Source organism: Macaca mulatta, chromosome 3 (assembly GCF_049350105.2).
Source record: "Macaca mulatta isolate MMU2019108-1 chromosome 3, T2T-MMU8v2.0, whole genome shotgun sequence".
In the NCBI taxonomy this organism is placed as follows: domain Eukaryota; kingdom Metazoa; phylum Chordata; class Mammalia; order Primates; family Cercopithecidae; genus Macaca; species Macaca mulatta.
In genome coordinates, this window is record NC_133408.1 from 20,108,660 (window position 1) to 20,128,801 (window position 20,142).

General features: G+C 36.6%; 2 long non-coding RNA genes and 1 pseudogene across 4 annotated transcripts in view; 2 read left to right on the plus strand and 1 right to left on the minus strand.

Annotated features, from left to right (window-relative positions):
* LOC144340130 (uncharacterized) overlaps nt 1–17,805 on the plus strand; it is a 49,440-nt gene extending 31,635 nt beyond the window's left edge. Inside the window, exon 2 of the long non-coding RNA XR_013415849.1 lies at nt 16,621–17,805. This is a non-coding gene — a long non-coding RNA (uncharacterized LOC144340130). The remainder of the gene's footprint in view (nt 1–16,620) is intronic.
* Nucleotides 1–20,142, minus strand: part of LOC144340131 (uncharacterized) — a 322,018-nt gene that overhangs the window by 252,992 nt on the left and 48,884 nt on the right. The window lies entirely within an intron of this gene.
* LOC100427544 (eukaryotic initiation factor 4A-I pseudogene) lies at nt 10,284–10,872 on the plus strand (annotated as a pseudogene).

A 20,142-nucleotide genomic window follows, 5' to 3' on the forward strand; every position in this document is an offset into this window, starting at 1 on the left:
CATCTAATACCTACACCTAACTTGCTTATGTTAATAGACCAATTTAGTTTTAAATATGTATACAAGTAAATTCCTGGCCAGGTGCAGTGACTCAGGCCTGTAATCCCAGCACTTTGGGAGGGCAAGGTGAGCAGATTGCTTGAGCTCAGGAGTTCAAGACCAGCCTGGGCAACATGGTGAAACCTTGTCTCTACAAAAAAGTACAAAAATTAGCTGGGTGTAGTGGTGTGCACCTGTAGTCCCAGCTACTTGGGAAGCTGAGGTGAGAGGACTCCTTGAGCTTAGGAGGCAGAGGTTGCAGTGAGCTGAGATCGCACCACTGCACTCCAGCCTGGGTGACAGAGTGAGACTGTCTCAAAATAAATACATTTCTTCATAGTTTTATCAATTATGACATGGTTTTCGGATGAATCAAGTGTCTCCTCCTTGGGGAAGTTACACAGTTTTCTCTGACATTGTCCCCAGTCTAAGCTAGGAGTCCCTCATATGGCCTGTCAACTATACATGAAGCTTTTGGATGAAAGGGTATGTATCAGTAAAGTTTCAGTGAGGGGACAAGAATCAGTAGGAGCTATATGTTAAAGGATTTATTGCAGTGAGTGGGGTTATATGATCGTGGAGGCTGATTAGGCAAGTCCAAAGTCCATAGAGCAGACCTTCAAGAAAGGATGCTGAAACTCTAGAGCATGAACTAAAGCTTCATTCCACAGGCAGAAATTATTAGTATTCAGGGAAACCTCAGTTCTGGTACTGAGCCTTTTAACCGATTGAATCACGCCCACCCAGATAACCTGGGATAATCCCCTTTACTTAAAGTCGACCGACGATAGACCTTAATCACATCTACAAAATGTCTTCATAGCAATACCTGGACTGGTGTTTGATTAAATATTGCTACTAGAGCCCAGTCAAGTTGACATAAAATTGATCATCATAGGATCTCTGTCTTTTACCAGCTTTTTATAATAAAAAATGTCAAAAATACAAAAGAGTGGAAGGAAACAGAAAAAACACCCACATGCTCCCTACCTAGAATTGAAATGTATTAACACTTTAGCAAATATGCTCTGTGTGTCTATGTGGGCACATTGGCATGTACTTTTGAAAACTTTTGAAAATATATTGCACACAAATATCACCCTACGTCTCTAAAAACTTTAACATCCATGGCCTAAAAATAGTACATTCTTTTTCATAACCACAATTACATTGTATCTCCTACCAAAAATTAAATAATCTTAGAAAAATCATCAAAAATTGGTTTATATTCAAAATTGTTCCAAAACAAGGAAAGCAAAAGTGAAGAAATGAAGGAAGCGAAAAATAGAGAAAGCAATAAATAAAGAGAAAATCCTGAAGTTTCCTTCTAAGATTTAAGGTCAGATATGGGATGCATGTTTTAAAAACATCCCTTATCTTATCGTCTCGGGTACCTAAGTACAGTGTTGGGCAAGCTGGGTGTGGAGTACATCCAACAAAGAAACAGGATGATGCCTCCAAATCATCTCACATCTCAGAATTTTATAAACTGCAAATTGTTAATATATTACATCTAAATCCAAGATGTGCACTGTAATATTTGATTCTTTGGATATTCTAAATTTATTTATCTGCAATCCATTTGCTAGGCATCAGTTTTTAGTGCCTTATCATATACTAAGCAGTGCAGGTAATGAGTGAAATAAGATTATATTTTACTTGGTTTAATTATTTTTATGTCAGTGCTACAAATTCATTCTTACATCATCTACTTCAAGAGCAGAATTACTGCAGAAAACAGAGTTGTTTTTTAACTATTTGGATTAAGTGAGATTTTAAAAATATCATTCCTGTATTAATGCCAATTTGAAAGGGTGAGAATATTTGGATTATTTTTATCGATAATAGGAATATGTTGCATATAACACTGAAAGTAAGTTGTACTCCATTTATAATTATATTAATCCTTCATTCAAAAACAAATCACTGAATGACTAGTGAGTTGCTAATAGATTTCAAAATTGTTGTAACACATGGTCCTTGTGATGAAGAAGAGTAGGCAAAATATTAGGTAAAGAGAAATGGAAAGATTGGATAAATAAAAACATGTACAATTTGGTGACTAAAAAGCACATTTTTGTATCTGCTGGACTGTTTCAGTGGCTTTCTTCACTTAACGTTAATTCTCATAAACCCTCACCGACTTCCAAGCCATGAGTTAGGAATTACTTGGTTAACAATACTCCATCTGGTTTTCCCAGAATTTTGAGAAGAAGTAACACTTAGGCATTCCTTGAAAGATAACAACTTTATACGTGACAAAATTCATTTTCCCCTTCATTCATTTAATTCCACAAAATGTTTACCCACTTATCCATTATATGAATCCAGTTTCAAATAGGATTTGAGGAAGGATTACTTCAAAGAATGTTTTCTGAGACATTTTAAAATGGTAATTGATGATATGAGTATTTGCTTAGCTAGAGCAGTTCTTGAGCTGTGGAGAACATCCTGTTCCTTGGAAGTAGTTTCACTGTATAGCAAATGCTTCAGAAAATAGGAAAAAAAATAAACACTCAGAAAATTACTAACCTTGTATGACTTCAAGTCAACTTTGAAATTTTGCGGTGGGAGAGATACAAAGAAACAGAGTTTTGTTTGCCTCCTTCAAAATTTGAAAAGTGTATTGCATTTGTTAGAAATTAACATTGAGGCAAAAGAGACCTCCCGTGAGTTTCTGTCTGGCCTTTGCACAATAAATTATGACCTGAAACATGGCCATTAGCAGCATTGGCATAGTGGAGAGACTTTTCCAAAGACTATAAATGCCGAGCCACAGTGTCCCCCCTACAAAATCACACTGTCTCACAGCCTGTATGGAGCTGAATTTACAGAGTTCTTTTTCATTAGAACGTGGGGAAAGCTTAAGAACTAGCTATGTGGGTAAGAAAAGGTGAGAAAAGACGTCCTTGATAGAGCAGAGCTATAAAACAATCACTTCCACTTAAAATACAGTATATATTACTTTAGTATTAAGTATGCTCCTTATGGGGCTTTTATGGGTCCCAAAGTTTCTGAATTCAGGTCCCAGACTAATGTTAATGCAGATGCAATTACTTTGATAATTTTTGACTTCTACTTCTTCATTCTTTTGCTATATTATATGCCTCTTGGTCTTCAAAGAGAACTGTAATTGAATCAGTTTAACCCAAATATGTCCCATGTGCAGCTCAAAAGACTTCTTAGTTTTGAAATTAGCAAAGTATTACAAGGATTTTGTACAGAGCTACATTTCCCATTTAAAGACGTTTTCTAGGTCTAACCTAATCCATTGACTGATGGTTTTCACATACTAATTAACAAGAATAATTTCAGTCATTTGCATTATGTGACCTCTCAAGCCCCTTTGGTCAAAAGCTTAGTTACCTCTTTTTCATTTTATCATTATTATTATTTTTAATAGAGACAGAGTCTCACTGTGTTGCCCAGACTGGTCTTGAACACCTGGGCTCAGTCAATCCTCCCACATTGCCTCCCCAAAGTGCTGGAATTACAGGCATGAGCCACCACAACTGTCCCTTAGTTACTTCTTTTTTGTTTTTATTTTTTTGTGAAATGTTTGTGCCGTGTGCACGTGGTGGTGTTGTTATTGTTGTGGTTCTGGGTGTGTGTGAAACTGTTCTTTTTTAAAGAATGGAATCTTCTAAACCTGCAATAAAAAGTTTCAATTACTCTACACAGTGGAAGCATTTGAAATATATTTACAAAATTATTTATCCTAGTAACTATAAGCATCCTAATGGTCTTCACATAAAGGTTATTTCATTTTATCAAACAATTATTTCTTGTTGGATCATAAGAGAAAGAATATTTTTACATACTTTGAAGCAGTATTTGGTTTTTGGTATTTTCTCTATCAGGAAACATGTGGTCAGTGAATTATGTCATGAGTAAAAGAATGTTTGGTGCCAAGCACCATCTTATTATAAATACCACTATTTTTCATTCTGCCTTGCCATTCATGGCCAAGAAGAAATTCCTTTGCCAGGAAAAATAAATAAATACAGGTGAAAACTGAAGGATAAGAACAAGGCATCTAATACAAGATACTAAAAAGTTAAAAATTTGGATTTTATACACATGGAGTATGAAGTAACTTTACTATACGTTGTTAGGATTACAGCCATTAATAAAAGTTTAAAACATTAGAGCAGTAGTAATTTTATCTCTAAAAGCATTCCAGTAGGAACTCTAAATTCTGAGGGGCTCAGTGTCCCAGTGTCTCTTCTCTGTCTGTACTCTCTTTCTCTGGCTAGTCTCATTTATCTCATGTCTCATGCCTTAAATGCAATCCACCAATGAGACCCTCATTAATAACAACCTCTTGCCTGAACTTCAGAAATGTACATCACCTACTTATGTGGCACTTTGACTTAATTCTAATAAGCATATCAACTTGACCTTGTCACCTACTCAGCCATTTCCCCCTGTCTTGATAAATGTTATCATCATCTGCCCAGTTATTTATCCAAATGCTTAGATGTCATTAATCCTCATTCCTTTCTTCTCTTCATTCTCACTTTTAATCTGTAGGCAAATCTGCAGGCACTTTTACTACAATATCTATGCTAACAGTTCAATACTCCCCACTATCATTACTGTAGCACAAGTCTGGGTCTCTGTTTTGTTTATGCATAGATCCTTACTGGACTTCCTGCTCCAAAATCCAAATAGCATGATTTTCCAAAAATTCAAAATAGATAATGATGTCTCCTTGCTTAGAACCTTCAATAGCTTTCTATTTCACTTACTATACACACTTCTTACGATGACCAGCCTCAAAAGGATCTGGCCCCTACCTGCCTCTCTGATTACACATTGTATCACTTTTACTTTGCTCACTGCAGCCACATTGACCTTTTCCCAGGTTATTGAGTGTATCAGGTCGGTTTTGCAGTGGTTGATTTCTCTTGTCATCTCCACGTGGATAATTTCATGATAAAATTAAAATATCAGTTTAAATTTAAGTCCCTCCTATGGCCAGCTGTATTTACATAGTTTGGAGGTGCCCAATGATTACTTTTTGGTTAAATCACCCTCTTTCATTTTTATCATAATATGTACCACTACTTAAAAATATCTTATTTATGCATTTATTTCTTTCTTTTCTGTCTCCCCTCGTATGGAATAACACATTGTCCTTTTTTGGGCCAATATAATTGTGATAGAATCTTACCAGTTCAAGAATGTCAGGTATGGAGGGTATTTTGAAAGTCCACACCTCTAATTTCTTCATCTATAAAAGATGAGGAAATTCCCTTTAACTATCTCACTGGGTTGTTGCGTGAAACAAAAGAGATAAGAAAGGTAAAAATAGTGTTGAATAACAAAATTTCTATACAATAAAAAATATTATTATTCTCATGAGGTATGGACCTGGGTAACATCACAGATAATGGGAAGACTTTTCCTATTAGAATATTTTATGATAAACTCGGAACTATAGAACTCTGTGTCCATCATCACTTAATAATTTATCTAAACTATTACATATATTGCTTTATGAAACTTTTTTTACCCCTATAGCCAGTTGACCTCAAGTCAATGCTTAGAATCACCACTCAAATGGTAACCCTTAATGATGTTGAAATGACTCAACATATTCTATGAGGCATGATCTCACTGAAAGATAAGGCAGTCAAGAGCTTGTTTTCCTGTGCTTTCTCTCTCAAATATGTCTTCACAATCAACCTCACACTGATAAGAAATACCCAGCTCCAACAAAAAGCACATGGAGACAGCTACTGTCCTTAAACATCGTCTTCCTCTACATAAATGAGTAAAAACCTCACAAACACAAATAATAATGAAGCTGCCATGTCAGCAATAGGACTTTTGTAGACTGATTTCTACAATGAAATCTAGACAATTAACCTGTCAACTATTTTTCAGATCTCTCTTATTCTAACATAGATTGAGTAATTTTAGACAGTTGGAATTGGTTCTTAACATTGACCTTCATAAGTTGAAATTCCAAGAATGTGAAACAGCTGCCATTTACAGAGATAAGCCTATAAAGTTTTATAAAGCTATAAAGCTGAGAGATTTCAATGTCAAAAAATTGGACTGCTATTAGCAACAATTTAAAAGTTCTGAGCTTTATTAAGTAAACTGAAGAATAAGACATAAATAGAGAATACAAACATAATAATCACCATACTCAGCCTAGCCTTGTGGCCATCGATGATCTTGGATATATTCTACCTAATGATATCTGTGTATAAGGAAAAAGTAGTAATATATATATTCCTGCCACATATATTATTTCATAAGCACATTAGATATATTTTTTGTTTAGATTATCTTATCTCCCATACTTAGAAGTCAAGTGCCAAACTTTTTCTTGCTCTATTCTTCATATTTGTTTCCAAAATTACACTAAGATTACTTAGAATTTTTGACTTCCTGCAATGCATTTTTTAAATCCGCCACACAAATCACTTTAAAATAAAGATAATAATGAAAGAAAGTTGGCGCCACAACTGAGCCCTCAGTATGTGACAAGTATAAATCAGTGGGGACAGTAGTCAGAGCAGCTTTATAAGCACAAATCACGTGCTGACCTTGCATTCCCTCAATTCTATTTCTGCTACTTCCAGTTCCTATTTGAAAGAATTCAAAATCCTGCAGTTGTGCCAGTGTTTATTTTGGTGGTTGGCAATCAAGTAAAATACATTTAACAAGGAAAATGAAAAGTGAGTCTTGTATTATTGGCTCAACTATTCAATCTTGCAAAGATGTATTATAGTTTTCTTTGAACAGCCTTGAATGTTTTGGTTTGGTTTTGAAAAAGGGAGAAAAAAATAGGAAGCCCCAAATATTAGTAAGGAGTTTTATTTCAAAATCCTAAAATTTAGAGATTGAACAAGCTATGAAATGTATAGGAAGAAAAAATAATAATTAGTTGAAATCTTAGTTCTATACATGGTGGATTAATTATAAAAGTTTCTCCAATTACTTCCTTTGTGGGACACATACCCTTTGAATGTGAGTTTTCGTAATGCAACCTCTCACATCTGCAAGTGTGTGGTGGAGTCTTGACCCAGTTCTCAAAAATGTACTGGCCTTGTGACTTGCTCTGTCCTATAGAATGCAGCAGATGTCTTGCTAGCCCAATTTCAAGTTAAGACCTGAAGAGGTCTCATCTAATTCTGCCCATTCTTTTAAAACCTTACCAGTGCCAATGCCATGTGCAAAAGTTCATACTGGCATGACAGAGAATGAGAAACCTAGTAGCAAGCAATCTTATTGTCCTCAGCCAAGCAAAGCCACCTTGCTTCCCCTAATGCTGGAGAAAGCACATATTCATTGACTGCTCAATTCAGAAGTACAAAAGGACATATCTGAAGGGTCATCGCAAGGTTCAGAATTCCTCATGGACTGACCAAGGCTTCTGCTGCAGGAGCATCACACACAGTTCAACTCTGACTAATCCTACTCCTTCCACTTCCTTCCAGGTGTTGTTCTTGAGAGCACTCCCTTATATATACCAAGTAAATGCAAATCTCTATTTTTGCATGTGATTTCTAGAACACAGGAAGACAAACTTAGATGCCAAGAGTAGACTTAAAAAAGAGACTATAAAGAGAAATTCGCATCTGTATAATTGGCCAGATGGCTGATAGGTGGAGCACAGATAGCTCCCAGTAGGAAGTACTAGTGCAATTGTTAAACTTTCATTGATGGAAGGAAGTGCATGAATGAGTGCAGCATGATTTCAGAGTTCACGGAAGGTAATAACTATAAGGCTTATAAAATGGATTGATTTTTGCTGGACACCCAATATTTTAGAAAATGAAAACAAAAGCTGAATGTGATTAATTCATTCATTTATAGCTATGTGTGAGAGTCATAAGGCATTTTAGCAGCACATAAAGAGATCCTCATTTCCTATAGCCATAAGGCAGAAATAGTTGAAGATAAAGCCCACAATTTCATTATAAGAACAGCAGAGCTAAAAGGAAGGTTGTATCCAGGTGCAGTGGTGTGTGCCTGTCATTTCAGCTACTCAGAAGGCTGAGGCACAAGAATTGCTTGAACCTGGGAGGTAGAGGTTGAAGTGAATGGATAACATGCCATTGTACTCCAGCCTGGGTGATGGAGTGAGACTCTTTCTCAAATATAAATTAAAATACAAATAAAAGAAAGGTTGAATTCTCAAAATCAGCAAGTCTGCGAAGTCATGTCAGTGTCCTTATTCAAGAAGAGGAAGACTTTACAAGTTGATATGGCGATATAAGGGCCAATGCCTTGAAAATTGTGAGTCCCCAGATTTTTCCGAACACTCTGGGCCTGCAGAAAAGCTACACTCTTCCCACGTGAAGGCCAGCTAATGCCCCTGCACTGGGAGCTCAGCCATATCCACTTGCTTACACATTATCTATGGTTGCTGTCACATTACAACAGTAGAGTTGAATACTCGAGATGCAAAAACTCTGTCTCTCAAATCCTAATATATTTGCTGTCTGGCCCATTTTAAGAAAAACTCTTTTAATCACTGATATAGAGGACTTTGACCTTGATTCTAGGGTCCTGAAATTTCATCACACTCTCCCATTCCAGGAGAAATGATAAAGTGCTGGCCCATTCGTGAGTCACAGTAAATTCATTGGGTAAATGGACCCCCTTGAGTGCTATTTCTTTAGGTCCAAGCATGTTTAATTGAAATGATCATATTGGCCTTTGGCATGATCATCAATGTTGCTTCTCCTGTAAGGTAAGACCTAGCACAGTGAGGACACTCAAGTGGAAGCCTTGAAACTGCCCAACTATTCCTGCCTCACCAAGAGAGTGAATAAAAAGCAGTATTACATCTTAAGGAGAACAACATGTATTACTGTCAGTCTTAAAGAAAGACTCTTAAAGAACTTAAACGATGTAGGTATGTTTTTTCTCAATGCATCCATGCCACCAATTTGTCTTCTATAAAATCTAAAGGAATCCTGGAAAAATTCTTCTATGCAATCTCGAGGGATCCTGGAAAACATGAATAGACTATAATCTCAAGGTCATGAAGCATGGTACATGCATTCTTTTGATTCCTGAGTGTGACTGGTAGGCCTCCCTGGTCTCTGGAGGCAACATATTACACATTTAAGAAAATAATTCCAACCCATTTCCTGAGTAACATGCAAGTCTCCCAGCTATAAATGGGACCTGGAGAAGGAATGAATCCCTATCAGGTTCAGGTTACAATGAAAGCAGCCATGCCACCTGAGCCATAATACCTATAGAGTCATGCATTTGAGGTATCTTTTGTGGTATGGGAGATCAGAATATGCTACTCCAGAATATGAAGGATTGTTGAGCTAAAGGCAATGAAGAAGTAGTTGCAGGAAAGATTTCTGCCCTTTTCTACATGCATAAAAGTAGCACATAGATTCATAAAGACAAAAGGTATAATGTCACTCTTCTACCAGGGAGAACAGAGGTAAAGTTCACTAAAGACAACTTTAGACCTTTATTGGCTTGTACGTGGTACCAGAAGAATCTACACTAACATGGTTTACTAATTAGCCTTTTTTTTTTGAGACAGAATCTCACTCTGTCACTCTGTCACCTAGGCTGGAGTGTAGTGGCACGATCTCAGCTCATTGCTACCTCCACCTCCCAGGTTTAAATGTTCAAGCGATTCTCCTGCCTCAGCCTCCTGAGTAGCTGAGACTACAGGCAAGTGTCACCAAACTGAGCTAATTTTTGCATTTTTAGTAGAGACAGGTTTTCAGCATGTTGGCCAGGCTGGTCTTGAGCTCCTGACCTCAAGTGATCCACCTGCCTAGGCCTCTGAAAGTGCTGGGATTACAGGTGTGAGTCAGAATTCTCAATCCTGAGACGATGGCCCTGATGGAATGGAGCCCAAAGGCATCATTGAGAGTAACTGGAATGAGATTGTTGACAGCTTTGTTGACATGAACCTCTAGGAGTTTCTCCTCCATGGCATCTATGCCTATGGTTTTGAGAAGTCCTCTCCCATCCAGCAGCGAGCCATTCTATCTTGTGTCAAGGGTTATGATGTGATCACTGAAGTCCAATCCGGGACTGGGGAAATGGCCACATCTGCCACATTGATTCTGTAGCAGATTGAATTAGATCTAACAGCCACCCAGGCCTTGGTCCTAGCACCCAGTAGAGAATTGGCTCAGCAGATACAGAAGGTGGTCATAATACCTGGAGACTACATGAATACCTCCTGTCAAGACTTTATTGGGGGCACGAATGTGCATACCGAGGTAATGAAATTGCTGATGGAAGCTCTCCATGTCATCGTGCATACCCCTGCACACATGTTTGATATGGTTAACCAGAGATACCTGTCTCCCAAATACATCAAAATGTTTGTACTAGACAAAGCTGTTGAAATGTTAAGCCATGGATTCAGGGACTAGATCTATTGACAAACTCCAAAAGTTTAACAGCAATATCAAGGTAGTTTTGCCGTCAGCTACAATGCCTTCTTATGTGCTTGAGGTGACCAAGAAGTTCATGAGGGACCCCATTTGGATTCTTGTCAAGAAGGAATAGTTGACCCAAGAGAGTATCCACCAATTCTACATCAATGTGGAACGAGAGGAATGGAAGCTGGACATATTATGTGACTTGTATGAAACCCTGACCATCACCCAGGCAGTCATCTTCATCAACACCCGAAGGGAGGTGGACTGACTCACTGAGAAGATGCATGCTTGCGATTTCACTGTCTCTGCTGTGCATGGAGATACGGACCAACAGGAACGACATGTGATAATTAGCTTTTATCCGCTGTTTATTTGCCTTCCACAGGTTGCTGCTTCTAGAGTCTCAAAGTCCTTTTCTTTTGTCTTAGTACTTATCTAAAAATTTACTGTTTTATTTTTTAAGATGCTGGATATGCAAATAGAAATTCAAAGCCGCCTTTTTGAAAACTACACATTCCCTGGTGTCTCACACATCTATATGAAATATACATGTTAATGAACTTCTGTTTGTTTTCCTTTTGTTAATCTGCTCTTTGTTACAGTGGTCCTTTTTAACTAAGAATTTATGAGGGTAGAAGAAAAATTATTTTTCTTCCCTTACATTTGTGACAAGCCTTAGTCTCAGAACAACAAGAGAGAACCCTGGGATTCTGTATCTAAGTCATACTATCTGTATCTGCATTCAGAAAGCATCTCCCAGCATGTCAAAGGGCTCTGGTAGAGACTGAGCAGCTGAACCTGGCACATCAAGTGACTGTGTGACCAGAACTGCCCATCTTGCACTGTATACATGTTATTTTCACAAGCTCCAAGGTCAAGAAGGCCTAACAGTAATGCATTTTAAGAAGAAAGCAATATATATGGGATGAGGCATGAAGAATCTCAGAGGGTGAAATTAATCTACACAGCGGGTCGCCCACACCATTTCATTCTTCCTTGTTGCACCTAGCATCTCTCTTTTGGTGTGGGGGAAATTTCTCATGGCCACGTGACAGAGGAGGAAAAAGGCTGAGTTTGTTTCCCAAGGGCCTCACCTTTGTAAGTGAGTTCAAACTGAAAATCAGTTACTGTACAACAGCGCCACTCATAGATGTTGCAAAATGACTGGTGATTATACATTTACCGATCTTAGGGTGATATAACTCGTCACCCACTTTGCATGGAAATAGAAAGTCCATGGTAGGAGTATGTACAGATACATTTACAGAAGCTAATGGTTTGATTGGTTTGATAGAGCCTTGAAGGAAAAAAGATAGGAAGAACTGGGACATGCAGATGAACTTAGAGTAATGGGAACAAAGTATAAAGATCTATGTATGACATTTTAATGCCTACCAAAGAACATTCACAAAGAAGAGGCACTAACAGTGCAGATTTAACAGCAGCTTATTGACATCAGCCAGCATCACATCTATGCTCAGACACCCTTTTGCTGCAGCATAGACTCAAGCACAGAGTAGTCTTGGTAGTAGAGCTGGAGCCATGCAGGGCCTGACAGCATGGAATCCCACTCGATAAGGTTGATCTGGCTACTTCTCTAGTAAAATGCCCAATGCCTTAGCAACTGAGATCAACTGTCAGTCTCTAATATGGCACCTTAAAATAACCCACCAGGCATTTAGTAGCAAGTTGCTACCCTTGAACTTCTGCTCTAAAAGGGACATGATTCACCTCGATTATAACTGGCACATATTTTAGTTATTGGCTTCCTTTTCCCAACCTCAAGACCTAGGCCAGTTATACCACCACAAAGTTTACTAAATATTTGAGCCATCACACAGGATTCTGCTTACAATCTCTTCAGATAAAGGGAATCATTTTACACAAATTAACATAAAAGAAGGAGAATACAACCACAAAGTCTATTGGTCTTATCACATACTATATTCCACGACGTGCCAACAACTGTCAGCCGATGGAGCAAATAAATGGTCTTTTCCTTTTTTCAGCTGTATCAAGGTAGAATTGACAAATAAAAAATTGTATATATTTGGCCGGGGCTCACGCCTGTAATCCAAAAACTTTGAGAGGCGGAGGCGGGCGGGTCACGAAGTCAGGAGATTGAGACCACCCTGGCCAACATGGTGAAACCCATCTCTACCAAAAATACAAAAATTAGCTGGGCATGGTGGCACGCGCCTGTAATCCCAGCTACTTGGGAGGCTGAGGCAGGAGGATGGCTTGAACACGGGAGACGGAGGTTTCAGTGAGCCGAGATCTTGCCACTGCACTCCAGTCTGGGGACAGAGGGAGACACTGTGTCAAAAAAAAAAAAAAAAAGAATTGTATATATTCAAGGTGTACAATGAGTACTTCTGGGTTATTTAGTTAATCTCATATTTTAGGATTATAAAATCTAGAATTATGTAGATGAAATAATTCAACATGGTTTTTCACGATGCGGCAAAAATTGTACATCTATATACAAAAAATAAACGTGAATCCCACCTTGCACCACATGTAGAAATTGTAAAACATCTCCAAGGAAATGTCCAGAAAAAAAAACCCAGGAGACAACCTTGGATTAAGCTTAGACTCAATATCCAGCAACATGGATCATAAAAGGAAAATTAAATATATTGGCATCCAACAAAATTAATTAAAAAAAAAACAAGAACAATTTGCTCTTTTAATGACACTGTTAAAAAATCAAAGAAAAAGTCACAGTCTTGGAAAAAATATTTCAAAACATATATATAATGAAAGTCTGTTATTAAAAATATATTTAAAAATTTCACAACTCAATAAAAAAATTAAAAGTGGGCAAAATATAAAGCTTTATCCAAGGAAATATGTGGATGCACATTAACATATGAAATGATACCATACATCATTTTAATTTAGGGAATGCAAATTAAGACCACAATGAGGTAGCAAACATCTGTTAGAATGGCTTTAAAACAAAACTGGCAGTATCGAGTTGCGGTGAGCATGCAGATCAATCGGAAATCTCACACAATGCTAGTGGTAATGCAAAATAACACAGCCAATTTTGAAAATGACGCAGCTACTTTTGAAAATATTTTGGTGCTTTCTCATAAAATTAAACGTCCATTCAGCATACAACACAGCAATCCCACTCCTAGGTAGATGTAAAAGAGAATTGAAAGCATATGTTTGTATAAATATCTATATACCCATGCTTATACCAGTTTTGCTCCTAATTACCCAAATGAAAGCCAAATGTCCATCAATAAGGAAAAGATTTATACAAATTATGGTACATCTATACAATGGAATAAAAAGCAGCAATGCAACAACATTAATGATTCACAAATGTATTAGACTAATTGAAATAAACCAGAAGCAAATGGTAGTACATACAGTATGATTTCACTCATACGACATTTTGGAAAAGGCAAAACTATATGGACAGAAAATAGACCGTTGTTTGTTAAGGGCTGGATATGGGAGAAAGAATTGACCACAAACTTGCATAAGGGAAATTTTTAGATGATGGAAATGTTCTATGTCTTAAATGTAATGACCATTTCTTGATTACATGCATTTATCACAATGCATAGAACTGTACAACCAAAAGGAATAAATTTGTCTATGAGTAAATTATATCCCAATACAAGTAACTTATTTAGTAGCACAAGAAGAACTTAGGACAATTTCTGGCACAAGTAAGTGTCCAAGAAACACTAGCTGCCATTGTTATCATCATCACCATTATTGAAATGAGAGAAACAGTTTTAATAAGTGAATAGTAAGTTACAATAATAATAAGTTACAGTTTTTATAATATAGGATGAGACAGTAATATAAATTTATTGTTTCTTAGTCAAATATTTAAATGGTCAAATGAATAAGACTATAAAAGCACAAATAATCTAAATCTCAAATCTGCATTTAGAAATAACAGTGAATATTATATAGTTTTTTTTACAGTATTCTAAATTTTCAAAACAGATTAAAAGTGTCTGTGCATGCATTTTATTCATGCAATGTTTATTGACCATTTATCACGTGTAAATCCTATGCTACGTCCTGAGACTATTAGTGCTATGACCCTGAACTGAACCTATTAGTTTAAAAATTATCAGTAATAACTTTACTCTTACATAATCTAGTGTATTGTATAATTAAACACGTAAAAGCAGTTAAGTCAAAAATATTCAGAAAGAAAACCAGGGTCAAACTGAAGACTGAATGTATGTTTATAATTTTTATAGGAGAATTTTTCTATGCTATATAGTTGGTGTAAGTCAAGTCAACTGGAACAATTGAAGATAAAGTATGTATATAAATACTGTTCAAGTTAGGAAAAACACTAATGAAAAAGTTTAATGGAAAGTTGGGATCTAGTTATGTTTGAATAAAGAATGTTTCAGTTACTATGGCTACATTACAAATTATCTCAAATCTAGTATTTCAAAAAAATACTATTTTACTAGTATTGGATTCTAGTAAATGACTATCATGGATTCTGAGGTTCAGCATGGCTTGCTTCTGCTCCATAATATCTAGGGTTATACTTGGAAAGGCTTGCTGGCTGGAGGCTGGAATCTTCAGAAGGCATCTTTGCTCACATGTGTGGTTGTTGACACAGGTTTTTGGCTGAAACCTAAACCGAGGTGTGGATTAGAACTCCCAAAGTGGCCTCTTCTTGTCTAATTCATGTCTTAATAATAGTTGTAAACTCAGTAATAGCTTTTCTAAAACCCCAATTTAAAAATGGGCAAAACGTGTTAGTTTATTTAGAAGTATTTTTACTGAGAAGTTTATTTAGAGGGACCTGCACCCCTGGCTCATGATTGGGAAGAACACCTCTGAAGGCTGAATATCTGCATTGAACTTGATGGAGTAAGGATAAATTTTACTCTCCACTGACATCTAGAGGGAGTGCTTCTGGAGAGAAAGATTTGGACTTCTTTCTAGTGTGATGGCTGACAGCAAACATCCTCAGAGAACAAAGTGAATATGGCTAGCATTTTTTATAACCAGACCGTGGAAATGTCATGGCGTCATTTTAGCTTACTCTATTGGTTGAAGTAGTCACAAAAATCTACTCTGCTGCCACAGGTGGGGTTGGGGATGGCAGCACATCACCATGGGCAATGGAAGGAGAATCAAGATCACATGAACAAGAGCATAAAGGACAGGCCATTTTGGAAGATGCCATCTTTCATAAAACCTGAGTATTTGTCATCGGATTATATGAATATTGATGTAATTAGCAATTGGTGAGTCCCCTTTTGGAAATATAGTAATTGACATCAGAGCTAAGTGAACATTACAAAAGTGGCCTTAAATATTTAGGTCCCCAGCTTAGTCAAGGGTCTCATTAATCATTTTCATTCTATAGGAAAGTTGGCCATTAATATTCAGGTCATATAAGCAAAAGCAGATATTTATAGATAGCCAGAAACTCACTGTTTAGCAGACATGCATTCATAACATGATGTGCTAAGCACTAACTACACCTAGTAAAGACATCATGTTTTCCATATAAAACTACTATATTAAGTACTCTGCTAGCATGAGTATTTTCTTTTACCACACAATGACCTGCATTTTACTTTTGGAGAAATTTTTTCTCAGCTTACAAAATGTTAGTTGGATATTTACCACTTTTATTACCTTCATGGAAGTCCAGCTCGACTAATATGCCTTTTGAAGAATGAGCTAAGATGAGGCATTTGATAAATTTCTTACAGCTATTGTTTCCCTTGACATTATTTTTATGGGATCGTATTAAACATCACAAAATATCAGTTTACAATGACTGGAAAATCCCATTCCCTTAATAGTGAAGAAGGGTAAAATCTTCCAAAGAGTATTACATATCTCCAAGCACAATATACCTTGATAGATATACAGCATGACTTTTTCTTAATATAGACAAAATTCAGCATATTGTGGCAATAAAATAGGAATGCCAAATGTCTCTTTTGCCAGTATCCTTTCTTGAGGTGGCTACAGTCCCATTCCCGTTTCCCTTTGAAAGAACTAAGTTCAACGTGCACCTAATAGAGTGGTGGGGTTACTCATTAAATCTGTTTTATATTCCAGAGTGTTGGAGGAGTAGGGAGAGAGTAGTTTGGGCTGATGGGATGTTGGTAGAAAAATGTAAGTTATTTCATTAAAGATGCTTCTTCTCTTGTTCAATGTCCAAATGCAGAGGATTTGTAGAAGACTCCAGGACTCCAGATGACTCTGAAATACTTAGCGACAGTGGAAGATACTATCTAAGAGGAGCTTGGAGCTTTGGCTCACCACAGGGAAGAGCACCGCTGAAGGCTGACTATATCTGCACTGAACTTGATGGAGCAAGAATAAATTTTACTCTCCACTGACATCTAGGGGGTTGTAGTTTACAGCAGTTGCCACCATGATCAATATAGCTGGTTTTGTGAGACAGAAGGTAAAGTCTGAACAAGTTTATAGCCTCAGTGCAAGTAGCTAAAGAACAAAACCACTAACTCCATGTGAAAAAGGATATCAAGGTTTTTTAAAAACAATAAAAAATGACAGTGTTGTAGACCTAATTGTGCATCATATAAAATCCTCCCAGACCTACCAGCTTATGTATTCATCCTGTCTTAGATCTTGGCCCTTGCCTGTTTTCTAAGGGACAGACATAACGATAACTCAGGGACTTCCCAGGTCCAGACTACTCTCCCTGCTCTACCACCAGTAGAAGTTTGGCAGCCTCATGCAACGCACTGGCTGACAAGGAAAGACTTACCTTCACATGGTCACACTGGACCATATGAAGGTTGTCTGCTTCTTCTGGCTGCCCAGGCTGACCAAATGACACATCCTCGATGTGAAATGTGAATGAGTCAATGCTCCATGGGGCACACTTATACCAATGAGAAACAATATGAGATTTTTCTCTTATTCTCAAAATCTTAGAAACAAAATAAGAAAAAAATAGTTCACCTACATTAGCAAACTTTTTCCTATAAAGCACCCACATTTTCTTGCAAATAAATACGTTAACCTGGAGAAATGTCACTAACATAAAATGAACTTCTCAATTAAAAAAGGCCAATTTTGATGTATTTCTAGCACTTCAAGCTAGAAATAACGTGAATAGTTTTAAACTGAATTGTTATACACTTTAGTTTTACAGTTTTACAGTTCTGGTAAATATTTGGCTTCTATGCTTTTAAGTTACCATTGTAACTCTGAAGCCATATTTTGATTTAATCCTGAAAGATTTCAAGAAGAAATCATGGACTACAAAACTTGTATAGAGTAACTGTTTTGTGTTAAGCAAATAAATGCAATGTTAAAAAATTCTGCATTGGACAAAAGTAAAGCAGTTTAGCTTACTCAAATAAAACAAGCTGAATGATGATCAGTGTATTCTTCTATATGTTATTATCTCTTCAACCTCACCAGACTTTTGGCTGATAGTCACAACAGTGTGTCCTAAACTTTGTATTATCAGTTTTGATGTTTGTTTTCACTACAACTGACCATAAACACTTCAAGTTAGAGACTGTTACTGATACTATTTTTCTTTTTAATTATTAATGTCATGTGAAGTAACTGGTATATAGTAGGGAATCAATAAAGATTAGAGAAATTAACTTAAGAGGAAAAATGCACATTTGAAGCTAAAAATAAAATACTCAGAAAGGAAGTATTATGGGAGATATTTTAAGGACTTGACATTTCATTGATTAAGATTTTTTTTCTTCGTTGTGTAGTATCAAAGATCTTTCAAAAATTACAGGGATATCGACAGAGAAGAACATATTTAGAAACATCACATAATGATTCCAAAATATTATCTTTACTTTTAAGATTTTTTTTAAACTCTGTAACATAAACTTCCATGGGAATGGGATCACTTAAGGATAAGGAACTTTGGATTGCTACAGAGCCATAAATTACAAATTCCAACCAGTTGACAGATTGAGCTTTGAAAAAAAAGAAAAATGCAAACTCAAAAGTTTAAAATGTAAACATGTTGCCCAAAACCATTAAAAAGTCAGTTTGCATGATACTCTCAAGGTTGTTTTTTAAAAAGGCTATTTGTTAAGTAAAGACAGTATTGTTCACCCTTTGAAGCTGATTCCCAAGGAGAAGAGGTGCCCTTCTGTTACTCGCTATGAAAATAAAAATGAAAACAAAAATATAAGGTTTTCTTTCATGCTTAGAGTTGTCCTAGGCCTGTGCTAATGCTTTCTACTGCTTTATTTCTAAAATTTTGTATATAGCTATAGGAAATCTTTTTTTTTTCTTAAGACTTTAATGCCTGGTTATCACACTACTGTAGAATTACTTCTCTTTGAGGACCTTATCAGTGGGATTTAGTAGGCAATTCAAGAAGATAGCAAGCAATGAAAAGATTTGGAATTTTCCTGGCTGTGAGATAATCAATGATGTTCTATAAAATCCTGGGAATGATATCATTTTGGAACTACTTGCTCTGTGGTTGTTATTGAGTAATTTTATAATATGACTTTTAGACAAATCACCACATTCATTTATTGATACAAGATTTAGTGATAGGGTCCTTGTTTTACACATGACAGCATGCTAGTGGGCTCTTCTGTTGGTTGAGGGGAGAGGAAGTTACAGGCCTGGACATTAAGCGACCTGCAGTTTCATAGAGGAGATGACACATGAGTCCAATTACAAAGACATTGTAGGAAGTTCTAAGAGTCTCACTCAAGGCTCTCATGTCTGCTCTTCTTCCTCTACACATTTGTCTTTTCCTCTCTCATCATTCAAAATTTCATCACCCATCCAAGATAGCGTCAGAGGTTCCAGACAAATACATTCCATTTTAAACTACAATTTTCCTGTTTTCAAGTTACTCTGTTACTGTTCTTCCACTGGAACTCTTTCTCCACTTCCCTCGAACTTATATCTCATTGGATCTCTCTACTTTTTCTTTACCCACTATTCTTTTCTCCTTATTTTTCATCCCATCAAGCTTAGATTTCATGATCCAGTCTTTAATTACTTGGAGAATATTTGATCTTTCTGAATTCTCCTCTTCCAAAAACTCTGGCAAAACCCCAAACCAGTTATACCCACTTTCTTTTTGCCAGCACACGTAAAGCTGAGTGTTGCACATAGGTATCAATATGAAGTTACCTATTTCAAACTCAACAGAGTTCAAGTAAGTTGATTATATTACATAATTTTTCTACTAGGTAGCCTAGAGCCCCTTCAAATTCGTCTTGCTCAAAAATAACACTCCCCCTGGGAGAACATTTCCCCCTGTATGTTTCTCATCTCATTTTATGTCAACCCCATCTACCTAATTACCTAAGCCAGAAATCTATGTGTCACTCTTGATTGCATTGTCTCTCTTACTTGACAATTTCAATCAATCTCAAGGTTGAGTCAATTCTGGTAGATGTATCCATCCCTTTTTCTAAAACTGCACTGTTACCTCTTGGTCAAGCCACCATCATATTTTGCATAGGTCATTGGAACAAACTCTTAATTCACCTCCTTACTTACAGTCTGCTTTCTTGCCAATACTTTTTATATGTTGTCCTCAACATTTGAAAAACGCAAATCTGATAATTACTTCCTTGTGCTAAAAAGATTTTAATACTTTCCCATCCCATTTAGGAAAATGTTGCATCTCATGAACACTTACACGCACTGTATCCTTTGGCCACACATAGTTATTCAGTATAATTTCTAATTGATGTCTCCCCGCTTTGCA